Source organism: Staurois parvus, unplaced genomic scaffold, assembly GCF_062004578.1.
Source record: "Staurois parvus isolate SC_StPar_1 unplaced genomic scaffold, SC_StPar_1.0 ptg002270l, whole genome shotgun sequence".
NCBI lineage: Eukaryota > Metazoa > Chordata > Amphibia > Anura > Ranidae > Staurois > Staurois parvus.
In genome coordinates this window covers 23,183-37,085 of record NW_028320066.1, presented here as the reverse complement: position 1 = coordinate 37,085, position 13,903 = coordinate 23,183, and positions in this window count along the sequence as shown.

Below are 13,903 nucleotides of genomic sequence, written 5' to 3'. Positions count from 1 at the left end.
TACATTCAGATTATTATTAGTGTTACAGCATTTACTGATATTGTATCAATATATATGTAGCACTACCCCCTCAGGGGCCGCTGAGTCATTTTCAGGTTCCCTATCTTTCTTGACCCCGCTCTGGAAGCCCAACCCTGCTGACACCAGCTTCCACCTCTGACCAGAAGAACCCTCTGGCTGCAGCCAGAACATAGACTCACACACAGGTTGGAGTGAACTGGTATTCTGGATGTATTGGGATCAAATGTAAGCATAGTAAAGGAGCAGGAAAATACGTGCTAAGATAACAGCACACAGCACAATCTCAGTCAGTTCTAGGGGCCCTGCAATTCAGAATATAAGTCCCGGCCCTGAGATGTTTCTTCCCCGGTAAGTAAAACCAAGCAAAGAGGCTAACTCACTTTGGGCTCTCAGTGGCTGATGGCTCAGTCTAATTTTGAAAAAAAGATGAGCTCTTCGATTAATTAGGCCAATGTCCCTTTAACTGCAGTGTCAGATATTTGGCTCGCTTGATGGGGCCCTAGTTGGTGCACATAAGGATTCAAATCTGCCTTGAGGCAAAGGTATAAATTCCTTAATAGAGGGTTAACACAAAGGTAGGGAGCTGTCCCTTTAAATTATATTGAGTTTGAATGCTGTCCTTTTGACACACAAACAGGGTGAGGTACAAAATGTGGCAGGATTTAAAATTGGGCAGGGACACACTTCTGTCGTAGCAAATTACAGCAAAGAAAGAGCACTTTGGTGAATGTGGCGGACTGTAAAGGGAGCAATAATACGGTTGGACCTGCGGAGGGCAGACAGTGCAGTAGATCCCTGTGATTGGATATGCTGGAACTGTAATAACAAGTAGAATGTAACTGGATTTCGTAATGTCATTTGCAGCTTAGATGGCCTGCGTATGGAATTCTCCCACCCAATCCGTGGCGGATGGGGTCTCTGTAGATGGGGGCCCCGTTCCCTTGTGGTTCCTCCTTCAGAGATCACTCTGGACTGCGCTCCGGTCCATCATCAGGATCATCAGCCTGGCTTGTTAGCAGTGTCGGCGGTCAGCCATGCGTCCTCCTTCACTGTCTGGGGTCTGGCCCAGCCTGGACCTCCCACACAGCTTTCCCCTCACACCTGCTCTCCAGCTCTCACCGTCCTCTGGTTCCAGGACTTCTGTAGTTATCTGACTCCGCCCATTAGCTAGGTCCTCTGGGAAATGTAGTTTGTTAGCCCGTTATTACGCAGCATAATCGATAAGATGGGGGTTGTGAAGTAAATTTGATTTGGATTTTATTTGTTCAGTTCAGGATTAGATTGGATTATAATTGGGTGTTATACTAGGAGGTTGGGGTCGGAGAGCCCCATGAAGTACTCAATGATCCAGAGCTTTCTGCCATGTAAACAGCCGGAACACGTATAAATGTCATGGGTATTGTAACATGAATGTAAATGTAGAGCCATGACCATAGCAGAGATGTGATATAACTAGAGATGAGCGAAGAAATGAAAAATTCGATTCGACTGATTCGGCGAATTCGTGGACAATATTCGATTCGAGTCGAATAAATTCGCTGTGAATTTAACTTAAAAAAGGGTGTTTCTAGGCTTCAGAGAGACTTAATATTAGTGCAGAACACTGTACCTTTAATTTAAATGCCCTTGGAGTCTGCTGGGGAAGAGAAATAATACTGTCAGTCAGTATGACATGCAGATGAGTGCCGTCGATCTTAGAATCACCGCACACTTCACTCATTTGGGCAGTCACGGGGCCAAAACCAGAGTGTGGAGCCACAGTGTGGCGGTGGAGGCAGCAGCAATGGGAGGCCATACAGCACCCTATGACAAAAATGGAAACCACCAGCAGTGTGAGGAGACCTGAAAGTGGCACATGGCAGAGTGTGGCGATAGAGACAGCAGCAATGGGAGGCCGTACAGGGACCCATGACACACTCTGGACCTGGCAGCAGCATGAGGAGGCGGTACAGGGGCCCATGACAGATTACGGGCCTGGCAGCAGCATGAGGAGTCGGTACAGGGGCCCATGGCAGATTACGGGCCTGGCAGCAGCAATGGGAGGCCGTACAGGGACCCATGACACACTCTGGACCTGGCAGCAGCATGGGGAGGCGGTACAGGGGCCCATGACAGATTACGGGCCTGGCAGCAGCATGAGGAGTCGGTACGGGGGCCCATGACACACTCTGGACCTGGCAGCAGCATGAGGAGGCGGTACAGGGGCGCATGACAGATTACGAGCCTGGCAGCAGCAACTTGGACAGGAGGACGTTCAGCTTCTGCACCGTCGGGTGCGTGCTCGCAAACTGTTGTCTCTTGGAAACGGATTCCAAGAAAGACTGCTGACGGAATCCGTGAAGAGGAGTAGCAGGAGAAGGAGCATCTGAACGAGCGGAATATGCCAACAAGCGACAACAGGGGCCCATGACAGATTACGGGCCTGGCAGCAGCATGAGGAGTCGGTACGGGGGCCCATGGCAGATTACGGGCCTGGCAGCAGCTATGGGAGGCCCGTAATCTGCCAGCACCCTATGACAAAAAATGGAACCCACCAGCAGTGTGAGGAGACCTGAAAGTGGCACATGGCAGAGTGTGGCGATGGAGACAGCAGCAATGGGAGGCCGTACAGGGACCCATGAGAGACTCTGGACCTGGCAGCAGCATGAGGAGGCGGTATAGGGGCCCATGGCAGATTAGGGGCCTGGCAGCAGCTATGGGAGGCCCGTAATCTGCCAGCACCCTATGACAAAAAATGGAACACACCAGCAGTGTGAGGAGACCTGAAAGTGGCACATGGCAGAGTGTGGCGATGGAGGCAGCAGCAATGGGAGGCCGTACAGGGACCCATGAGAGACTCTGGACTTGGCAGCAGCATGAGGAGGCGGTATAGGGGCCCATGGCAGATTAGGGGCCTGGCAGCAGCTATGGGAGGCCCGTAATCTGCCAGCACCCTATGACAAAAAATGGAACACACCAGCAGTGTGAGGAGACCTGAAAGTGGCACATGTTTGGGGCATGATTCATGGCGGATTTAGTCAGTTGTGTCAGGAACTGGTGGTTTGAAATCCAGACTAATCCACGCCTGATTCATTTTCACAAACGTGAGTCTCTCCACACTTTGGGTGGACAGTCGTGTCCTCCGCGGAGTTGCAATACCTCCTGCCGCACTAAACACGCGCTCCGATGCCACGCTACTGGCCGGGCATGACAGCCTTTCAAGGGCAAATTCAGCTAGTTGGGGCCAAAGGTCAAGTTTCGTTGCCCAGTAGTCAAGGGGATTGTCTACCTCGGTTGGCAGGGTGCTGTCCAAGTAGGCCTAAGCCTGTTGTTTGAGGTCCTGCTCCAGGTCCACCTGATGCTGCTGCTGCTGCTGCGGCTGGTTAGTAGTTTCCTCACTGCGCTGGTGAAGAAAGCTACTCATCATCGACTGCAGACTGAGGCAGCCGCTGCTGGTGGAGCTGCCACTGCTCCTACCACCCCACCCCTCCCCTGCTGCCATGGCAGCGGAACACGAGCGCACAGGGCCCACAGTGTCTGAGGATGGACGTTGGCGCAGACAGGCAGAGACCAGCTGACTACATAGGTGTTTTTTATAGTACGTTATTTTGGCCTCCCTCTCAGCAGGTGTGAAAAAGGCCACCATTTTTGAACGGTAGCGAGGGTCCAACAAGGTGGACAGCCAAAAGTCATCCCTCTGTCTGATGGTTATTATTCGGCTGTCGCTACGCAAGCAACCGAGCATGCTATGGGCCATTTGTGCCAAGGAATGCGAGGGACTCCCTGCCTCCATCTCCACAGCATACTGCCACGGTGCGTCTAGGTCCTCTGTCTCCTCTTCCTCCTCCTCTACCAGATGCTCCTGCTCCTCCACTCCTGTCCGCTGAGTGGAAAAACCACCCATTTCACTCAATAATTCCTGAGCACCAATGTCCTCCTCTACCTCCTCCTCTTCTTCCAGTCCTGCCCCCACAGGGGCCATGTGGCGTTGAGATCTGTGCGCCACGTCTACCGCACCCTGACCAGCCATTGTTAACAGCATTTGTTCCAGGACGTGCAACAGAGGAATGACGTCGTTCATCCCATAGTCCTGCCGACTCACGAATAGCGTGGCCTCCTCAAAGGGCCTGAGCAAGCGCAGGTGTCACGCATGAGCTGCCAATGGCTGACATCTAAGTTACACAGGGAGTACCTTTATCTGCTTTTAACATCAGGAAATCTGTGATGGCCTTTTGCTGTTCGTAAAGGCGGTCTAACATATGTAGGGTTGAATTCCACCTTGTTGCAACGTCACAGCATGAGGAGTCGGTATAGGGGCCCATGGCAGATTAGGGGCCTGGCAGCAGTTATGGGAGGCCCATAATCTGCCAGCACCCTATGACAAAAAATGGAACACACCAGCAGTGTGAGGAGACCTGAAAGTGGCACATGGCAGAGTGTGGCGATGGAGACAGCAGCAATGGGAGGCCGTACAGGGACCCATGAGAGACTCTGGACCTGGCAGCAGCATGAGGAGGCGGTATATAGGGGCCTACGGCAGATTAGGGGCCTGGCAGCAGCTATAGGAGGCCCGTAATCTGCCAGCACACTATGTCAAAAAATTCAACACACCAGCAGTGTGTGAGGAGACCTGAAAGTGGCACATGGCAGAGTGTGGCGATGGAGACAGCAGCAATGGGAGGCCGTACAGGGACCCATGACAGACTCTGGACTTGGCAGCAGCATGAGGAGGCGGTATATAGGGGCTTATGGCAGATTAGGGGCCTGGCAGCAGCTATAGGAGGCCCGTAATCTGCCAGCACCCTATGTCAAAAAATTCAACACACCAGCAGTGTGAGGAGACCTGAAAGTGGCACATGGCAGCAGAGTGTGGCGATGGAGACAGCAGCAATGGGAGGCCGTACAGGGACCCATGACAGACTCTGAACTTGGCAGCAGCATGAGGAGGCGGTATATAGGGGCCCATGGCAGATTAGGGGCCTGGCAGCAGCTATAGGAGGCCCGTAATCTGCCAGCACCCTATGTCAAAAAATTCAACACACCAGCAGTGTGTGAGGAGAAATGAAAGTGGCACATGGCAGAGTGTGGCGATGGAGACAGCAGCAATGGGAGGCCGTACAGGGACCCATGACAGACTCTGGACTTGGCAGCAGCATGAGGAGGCGGTATATAGGGGCCCATGGCAGATTAGGGGCCTGGCAGCAGCTATAGGAGGCCCGTAATCTGCCAGCACCCTATGTCAAAAAATTCAACACACCAGCAGTGTGAGGAGACCTGAAAGTGGCACATGGCAGAGTGTGGCGATGGAGACAGCAGCAATGGGAGGCCGTACAGGGACCCATGACAGACTCTGGACTTGGCAGCAGCATGAGGAGGCGGTATATAGGGGCCCATGGCAGATTAGGGGCCTGGCAGCAGCTATGGGAGGCCCGTAATCTGCCAGCACCCTATGTCAAAAAATTCTACACACCAGCAGTGTGTGAGGAGACCTGAAAGTGGCACATGGCAGAGTGTGGCGATGGAGAAAGCAGCAATGGGAGGCCGTACAGGGACCCATGAGAGACTCTGGACCTGGCAGCAGCATGAGGAGGCGGTATATAGGGGCCTATGGCAGATTAGGGGCCTGGCAGCAGCTATAGGAGGCCCGTAATCTGCCAGCACCCTATGTCAAAAAATTGAACACACCAGCAGTGTGTGAGGAGACCTGAAAGTGGCACATGGCAGAGTGTGGCGAAGGAGACAGCAGCAATGGGAGGCCGTACAGGGACCCATGAGAGACTCTGGACCTGGCAGCAGCATGAGGAGGCGGTATATAGGGGCCTATGGCAGATTAGGGGCCTGGCAGCAGCTATGGGAGGCCCGTAATCTGCCAGCACCCTATGTCAAAAAATTCAACACACCAGCAGTGTGTGAGGAGACCTGAAAGTGGCACATGGCAGAGTGTGGCGATGGAGACAGCAGCAATGGGAGGCCGTACAGGGACCCATGAGAGACTCTGGACCTGGCAGCAGCATGAGGAGGCGGTATATAGGGGCCTATGGCAGATTAGGGGCCTGGCAGCAGCTATAGGAGGCCCGTAATCTGCCAGCACCCTATGTCAAAAAATTCAACACACCAGCAGTGTGAGGAGACCTGAAAGTGGCACATGGCAGAGTGTGGCGATGGAGACAGCAGCAATGGGAGGCCGTACAGGGACCCATGACAGACTCTGAACTTGGCAGCAGCATGAGGAGGCGGTATATAGGGGCCCATGGCAGATTAGGGGCCTGGCAGCAGCTATAGGAGGCCCGTAATCTGCCAGCACCCTATGTCAAAAAATTCAACACACCAGCAGTGTGTGAGGAGAAATGAAAGTGGCACATGGCAGAGTGTGGCGATGGAGACAGCAGCAATGGGAGGCCGTACAGGGACCCATGACAGACTCTGGACTTGGCAGCAGCATGAGGAGGCGGTATATAGGGGCCCATGGCAGATTAGGGGCCTGGCAGCAGCTATGGGAGGCCCGTAATCTGCCAGCACCCTATGTCAAAAAATTCTACACACCAGCAGTGTGTGAGGAGACCTGAAAGTGGCACATGGCAGAGTGTGGCGATGGAGACAGCAGCAATGGGAGGCCGTACAGGGACCCATGACAGACTCTGGACTTGGCAGCAGCATGAGGAGGCGGTATATAGGGGCCCATGGCAGATTAGGGGCCTGGCAGCAGCTATGGGAGGCCCGTAATCTGCCTGCACCCTATGTCAAAAAATTTAACACACCAGCAGTGTGAAGAGACCTGAAAGTGGCACATGGCAGCAGAGTGTGGCGATGGAGACAGCAGCAATGGGAGGCCGTACAGGGACCATGACAGACTCTGGACTTGGCAGCAGCATGAGGAGGCGGTATATAGGGGCCCATGGCAGATTAGGGGCCTGCCAGCAGCTATGTGAGGCCCGTAATCTGCCTGCACCCTATGTCAAAAAATTTAACACACCAGCAGTGTGAAGAGACCTGAAAGTGGCACATGGCAGAGTGTGGCGATGGAGACAGCAGCAATGGGAGGCCGTACAGGGACCCATGAGAGACTCTAGACTTGGCAGCAGCATGAGGAGGCGGTATATAGGGGCCCATGGCAGATTAGGGGCCTGCCAGCAGCTATGTGAGGCCCGTAATCTGCCTGCACCCTATGTCAAAAAATTTAACACACCAGCAGTGTGAAGAGACCTGAAAGTGGCACATGGCAGAGTGTGGCGATGGAGACAGCAGCAATGGGAGGCCGTACAGGGACCATGACAGACTCTGGACTTGGCAGCAGCATGAGGAGGCGGTATATAGGGGCCCATGGCAGATTAGGGGCCTGGCAGCAGCTATGTGAGGCCCGTAATCTGCCTGCACCCTATGTCAAAAAATTTAACACACCAGCAGTGTGAAGAGACCTGAAAGTGGCACATGGCAGCAGAGTGTGGCGATGGAGACAGCAGCAATGGGAGGCCGTACAGGGACCCATGAGAGACTCTGGACTTGGCAGCAGCATGAGGAGGCGGTATATAGGGGCCCATGGCAGATTAGGGGCCTGGCAGCAGCTATGGGAGGCCCGTAATCTGCCTGCACCCTATGTCAAAAAATTTAACACACCAGCAGTGTGAAGAGACCTGAAAGTGGCACATGGCAGCAGAGTGTGGCGATGGAGACAGCAGCAATGGGAGGCCGTACAGGGACCATGACAGACTCTGGACTTGGCAGCAGCATGAGGAGGCGGTATATAGGGGCCCATGGCAGATTAGGGGCCTGGCAGCAGCTATGTGAGGCCCGTAATCTGCCTGCACCCTATGTCAAAAAATTTAACACACCAGCAGTGTGAAGAGACCTGAAAGTGGCACATGGCAGCAGAGTGTGGCGATGGAGACAGCAGCAATGGGAGGCCGTACAGGGACCATGACAGACTCTGGACTTGGCAGCAGCATGAGGAGGCGGTATATAGGGGCCCATGGCAGATTAGGGGCCTGCCAGCAGCTATGTGAGGCCCGTAATCTGCCTGCACCCTATGTCAAAAAATTTAACACACCAGCAGTGTGAAGAGACCTGAAAGTGGCACATGGCAGAGTGTGGCGATGGAGACAGCAGCAATGGGAGGCCGTACAGGGACCATGACAGACTCTGGACTTGGCAGCAGCATGAGGAGGCGGTATATAGGGGCCCATGGCAGATTAGGGGCCTGGCAGCAGCTATGTGAGGCCCGTAATCTGCCTGCACCCTATGTCAAAAAATTTAACACACCAGCAGTGTGAAGAGACCTGAAAGTGGCACATGGCAGCAGAGTGTGGCGATGGAGACAGCAGCAATGGGAGGCCGTACAGGGACCCATGAGAGACTCTGGACTTGGCAGCAGCATGAGGAGGCGGTATATAGGGGCCCATGGCAGATTAGGGGCCTGCCAGCAGCTATGTGAGGCCCGTAATCTGCCTGCACCCTATGTCAAAAAATTTAACACACCAGCAGTGTGAAGAGACCTGAAAGTGGCACATGGCAGAGTGTGGCGATGGAGACAGCAGCAATGGGAGGCCGTACAGGGACCCATGAGAGACTCTAGACTTGGCAGCAGCATGAGGAGGCGGTATATAGGGGCCCATGGCAGATTAGGGGCCTGGCAGCAGCTATGTGAGGCCCGTAATCTGCCTGCACCCTATGTCAAAAAATTTAACACACCAGCAGTGTGAAGAGACCTGAAAGTGGCACATGGCAGCAGAGTGTGGCGATGGAGACAGCAGCAATGGGAGGCCGTACAGGGACCCATGACAGACTCTGGACTTGGCAGCAGCATGAGGAGGCGGTATATAGGGGCCCATGGCAGATTAGGGGCCTGGCAGCAGCTATAGGAGGCCCGTAATCTGCCTGCACCCTATGTCAAAAAATTTAACACACCAGCAGTGTGAGGAGACCTGAAAGTGGCACATGTTTGAGGCATGATTCATGGCGGATTTAGTCAGTTGTGTCAGGAACTGGTGGTTTGAAATCCAGACTAATCCACGCCTGATTCATTTTCACAAACGTGAGTCTCTCCACACTTTGGGTGGACAGTCGTGTCCTCCGCGGAGTTACAATACCTCCTGCCGCACTAAACACGCGCTCCGATGCCACGCTACTGGCCGGGCATGACAGCCTTTCAAGGGCAAATTCAGCTAGTTGGGGCCAAAGGTCAAGTTTCGTTGCCCAGTAGTCAAGGGGATTGTCTACCTCGGTTGGCAGGGTGCTGTCCAAGTAGGCCCAAGCCTGTTGTTTGAGCTCCTGCTCCAGGTCCACCTGATGCTGCTGCTGCTGCTGCGGCTGGTTAGTAGTTTCCTCACTGCGCTGGTGAAGAAAGCTACTCATCATCGACTGCAGACTGAGGCAGCCGCTGCTGGTGGAGCTGCCACTGCTCCTACCACCCCACCCCTCCCCTGCTGCCATGCCAGCGGAACGCGAGCGCACAGGGCCCACAGTGTCTGAGGATGGACGTTGGCGCACAAAGGCAGAGACCAACTGACTACATAGGTGGTTTTTATAGTACGTAATTTTGGCCTCCCTCTCAGCAGGTGTGAAAAAGGCCACCATTTTGGACCGGTAGCGAGGGTCCAACAAGGTGGACAGCCAAAAGTCATCCCTCTGTCTGATGGTTATTATTCGGCTGTCGCTACGCAAGCAACCGAGCATGCTATGGGCCATTTGTGCCAAGGAATGCGAGGGACTCCCTGCCTCCATCTCCACAGCATACTGCCACGGTGCGTCTGGGTCCTCTGTCTCCTCCTCCTCCTCCTCTACCAGATGCTCCTGCTCCTCCACTCCTGTCCGCTGAGTGGAAAAACCACCCATTTCACTCAATAATTCCTGAGCACAAATGTCCTCCTCTACCTCCTCCTCTTCTTCCTGTCCTGCCCCCACAGGGGTCATGTGGCGTTGAGATCTGTGCGCCACGTCTACCGCACCCTGACCAGCCATTGTTAACAGCATTTGTTCCAGGACGTGCAACAGAGGAATGACGTCGTTCATCCCATAGTCCTGCCGACTCACGAATAGCGTGGCCTCCTCAAAGGGCCTGAGCAAGCGGCAGGTGTCACGCATGAGCTGCCAATGGCTGACATCTAAGTTACACAGGGGAGTACCTTTATCCGCTTGTAACATCAGGAAATCGGTGATGGCCTTTCGCTGTTCGTAAAGGCGGTCTAACATGTGTAGGGTTGAATTCCACCTTGTTGCAACGTCGCAGATCAGGCGATGCTGTGGAATTCCGTTCTGCCGCTGCAGCTCAATGAGGGTGTTCTTTGCGGTGTAGGAATGGCTGAAATGCATGCACAGTTTACGTGACATTTTAAGGATGTCTTGCAGTGGGATGGTGGATTTTAGGAACCGCTTGACAACCAGATTGAACACGTGAGCCATGCATGGCGCATGGCACAACCTTCCTTGACGCAGAGCAGACACCATGTTCTTTCCGTTGTCAGTCAACATGGTTCCGATTTTTAGTTTGCGCGGAGACAGCCATCTGTCGATTTCTCTGTTCATTACACTCAGCAGTTCCTCCCCTGTGTGACTACGTTCGCCAAGGCATACCAGGTGCAGCACAGCGTGACACCGTTGCGCCCTGCACATGTGATATGCCGGTCGGGTAATGGGACTTGGCACGGGGGTGGCGGCTGAGGACACGGCGGAAAAAGAGGTGGTAGAGGCGGACATGCTTGCTGGACCAAGGACGTGCAAACGTGGAGGCAAAAGCGTCGTGACCTGTCCAAGTTGCTGGTGCGGCTGTGCCGGCACCACGTTCACCCAGTGGGCCGTAAATGACATGTACTGTCCCTGACCGTAGTTACAGCTCCACACGTCGGCGCTGCCGTGCACTTTGGCAGAGACCGACATGCTCAAAGACTGGCCCACCATCTCTTCTACATGTGAATGCAGGGCTGGCACTGCCTTTTGGGCAAAGAAATGACGGCTTGGCACTCTCCACCGCGGCGCGGCACAAGCCATCATTTCTCGGAAAGGTGCTGAGTCCACCAGTTGGAAAGGGAGGGACTGCAGCACCAGCAACTTGGACAGGAGGACGTTCAGCTTTTGCACCGTCGGGTGCGTGCTCGCAAACTGTTGTCTCTTGGATACGGATTCCAAGAAAGACTGTTGACGGAATCCGAGAAGAGGAGTAGCAGGAGAAGGAGCATCTGAACGAGCGGAAGATGCCAATGAGCGACAACTCCCCTCAGCAGAGGTGTTGGAGCCTTGACTGGCTGATAGAGGGCGATTGACGACGTCGGGTGACGGAGCAAGTAACGGAGCGGGTGATGGAGCGGGGGCTGGGGCAGGCAGAACCGCCGTATGTTTATCACGGTTTTCCCAGGCCACCGAATGGTGACGCTGCATATGCTGACGCAACGCTGTAGTCCCAACATGGGCCCCCTGGCCACGCTTGACTTTCTGGCCACATAGTCGACATACGGCTACGTTTACTTCCTCGGGCGGCTTGAGGAAAAATTGCCACACCACCGAGTAGGAAACTTTGCCCCCGCTACTCTTCACTGGCTGACTGCTACTTCCTCCGTGCGCACCGGCACCACTACTGGCCGTGGTGGTAGGCTGCAGTGGAGCTGGTGCTCTACTCCGTGGACGTTTGGCTCCACTGACACTGATGCGACCCTGCTGCTGTCTCCTGGGCAACCCACCGACTGTTTTGCTCGCTGCCAAGCTGCCACCCTCTTCTCCTGATGATGCGGAAGAAATTGCCTGATGACGACGAGGCTGCCAAGTGCGATCAACCTCCTCATCATCAAGTAGGGTCTCCGCCTCACTACTAGCCCCCTCGGCTGCGTCTGGGTCAGGAGACAGACCTGTCTCTAGACCGGCTACCGAGCCACTCTCCTCGCCAGTACTTGTTCGCTTGGCTGCTGAAAAGGCCGATGTCTCCCCCCGTTCCTGACCGCCCTCTGTTAGCTCTTCCTCACTGTACAGTGGGGCTGAGCCCACAGCATGCGATACTTCGCTTGGTGAGGGAACAGCAAAGGACAGGGGCAGGTAGAGGACACGTGATTTCAGTGGGCTTGGTCCCGGGCCATGCCAACTAACGGTTGTGTCTGACGTACCCACCGACCGTTGGCTGTAGGTGTCAGAGGTGACCTGGGAAGAGGAAGACGACCGAGCCAACCAATCAATGACGGCAGGGTTGTCGGTGGAGACACGACCGCTGGATGACACCGGGAGCACTGGCCTCTGGCTGCGAATACTGCTGCCTCGACCCCTTCCTCTGCTGCCACGTCTGCTCGCTCCTAAAACATTGCCTCCTCTGCCACTCCTCTGCATGTTGTCTGACATACTATTTAATTCAACGATTAGGTGTCCCTGAGTAACAATTCTCTGGCACTCAGTAACAATTCTGTCTGTCCCTGAGTATGAATTCTGTGGCCCTGAGTAACAATTCTGTGTCTGTGCGAGTAACAATTCTGTGTCTGTGCGAGTAACAATTCTGTGTCTGTGCAAGTAACAATTTTGTGTCTGTGCGAGTAACAATTCTCTGGCACTCAGTAACAATTCTGTCTGTCCCTGAGTAACAATTCTCTGGCACTCAGTAACAATTCTGTCTGTCCCTGAGTAACAATTCTCTGGCACTCAGTAACAATTCTGTCTGTCCCTGAGTATGAATTCTGTGGCCCTGAGTAACAATTCTGTGTCTGTGCGAGTAACAATTCTGTGTCTGTGCAAGTAACAATTTTGTGTCTGTGCGAGTAACAATTCTCTGGCACTCAGTAACAATTCTGTCTGTCCCTGAGTAACAATTCTCTGGCACTCAGTAACAATTCTGTCTGTCCCTGAGTAACAATTCTCTGGCACTCAGTAACAATTCTGTCTGTCCCTGAGTATGAATTCTGTGGCCCTGAGTAACAATTCTGTGTCTGTGCGAGTAACAATTCTGTGTCTGTGCAAGTAACAATTTTGTGTCTGTGCGAGTAACAATTCTCTGGCACTCAGTAACAATTCTGTCTGTCCCTGAGTAACAATTCTCTGGCACTCAGTAACAATTCTGTCTGTCCCTGAGTAACAATTCTCTGGCACTCAGTAACAATTCTGTCTGTCCCTGAGTAACAATTCTCTGGCACTCAGTAACAATTCTGTCTGTCCCTGAGTAACAATTCTCTGGCACTCAGTAACAATTCTGTCTGTCCCTGAGTATGAATTCTGTGGCCCTGAGTAACAATTCTGTGTCTGTGCGAGTAACAATTCTGTGTCTGTGCAAGTAACAATTTTGTGTCTGTGCGAGTAACAATTCTCTGGCACTCAGTAACAATTCTGTCTGTCCCTGAGTAACAATTCTCTGGCACTCAGTAACAATTCTGTCTGTCCCTGAGTAACAATTCTCTGGCACTCAGTAACAATTCTGTCTGTCCCTGAGTATGAATTCTGTGGCCCTGAGTAACAATTCTGTGTCTGTGCGAGTAACAATTCTGTGTCTGTGCAAGTAACAATTTTGTGTCTGTGCGAGTAACAATTCTCTGGCACTCAGTAACAATTCTGTCTGTCCCTGAGTAACAATTCTCTGGCACTCAGTAACAATTCTGTCTGTCCCTGAGTAACAATTCTCTGGCACTCAGTAACAATTCTGTCTGTCCCTGAGTAACAATTCTCTGGCACTCAGTAACAATTCTGTCTGTCCCTGAGTAACAATTCTCTGGCGCTCAGTAACAATTCTGTCTGTCCCTGAGTATGAATTCTGTGGCCCTGAGTAACAATTCTGTGTCTGTGCGAGTAACAATTCTGTGTCTGTGCAAGTAACAATTTTGTGTCTGTGCGAGTAACAATTCTCTGGCACTCAGTAACAATTCTGTCTGTCCCTGAGTAACAATTCTCTGGCACTCAGTAACAATTCTGTCTGTCCCTGAGTAACAATTCTCTGGCACTCAGTAACAAT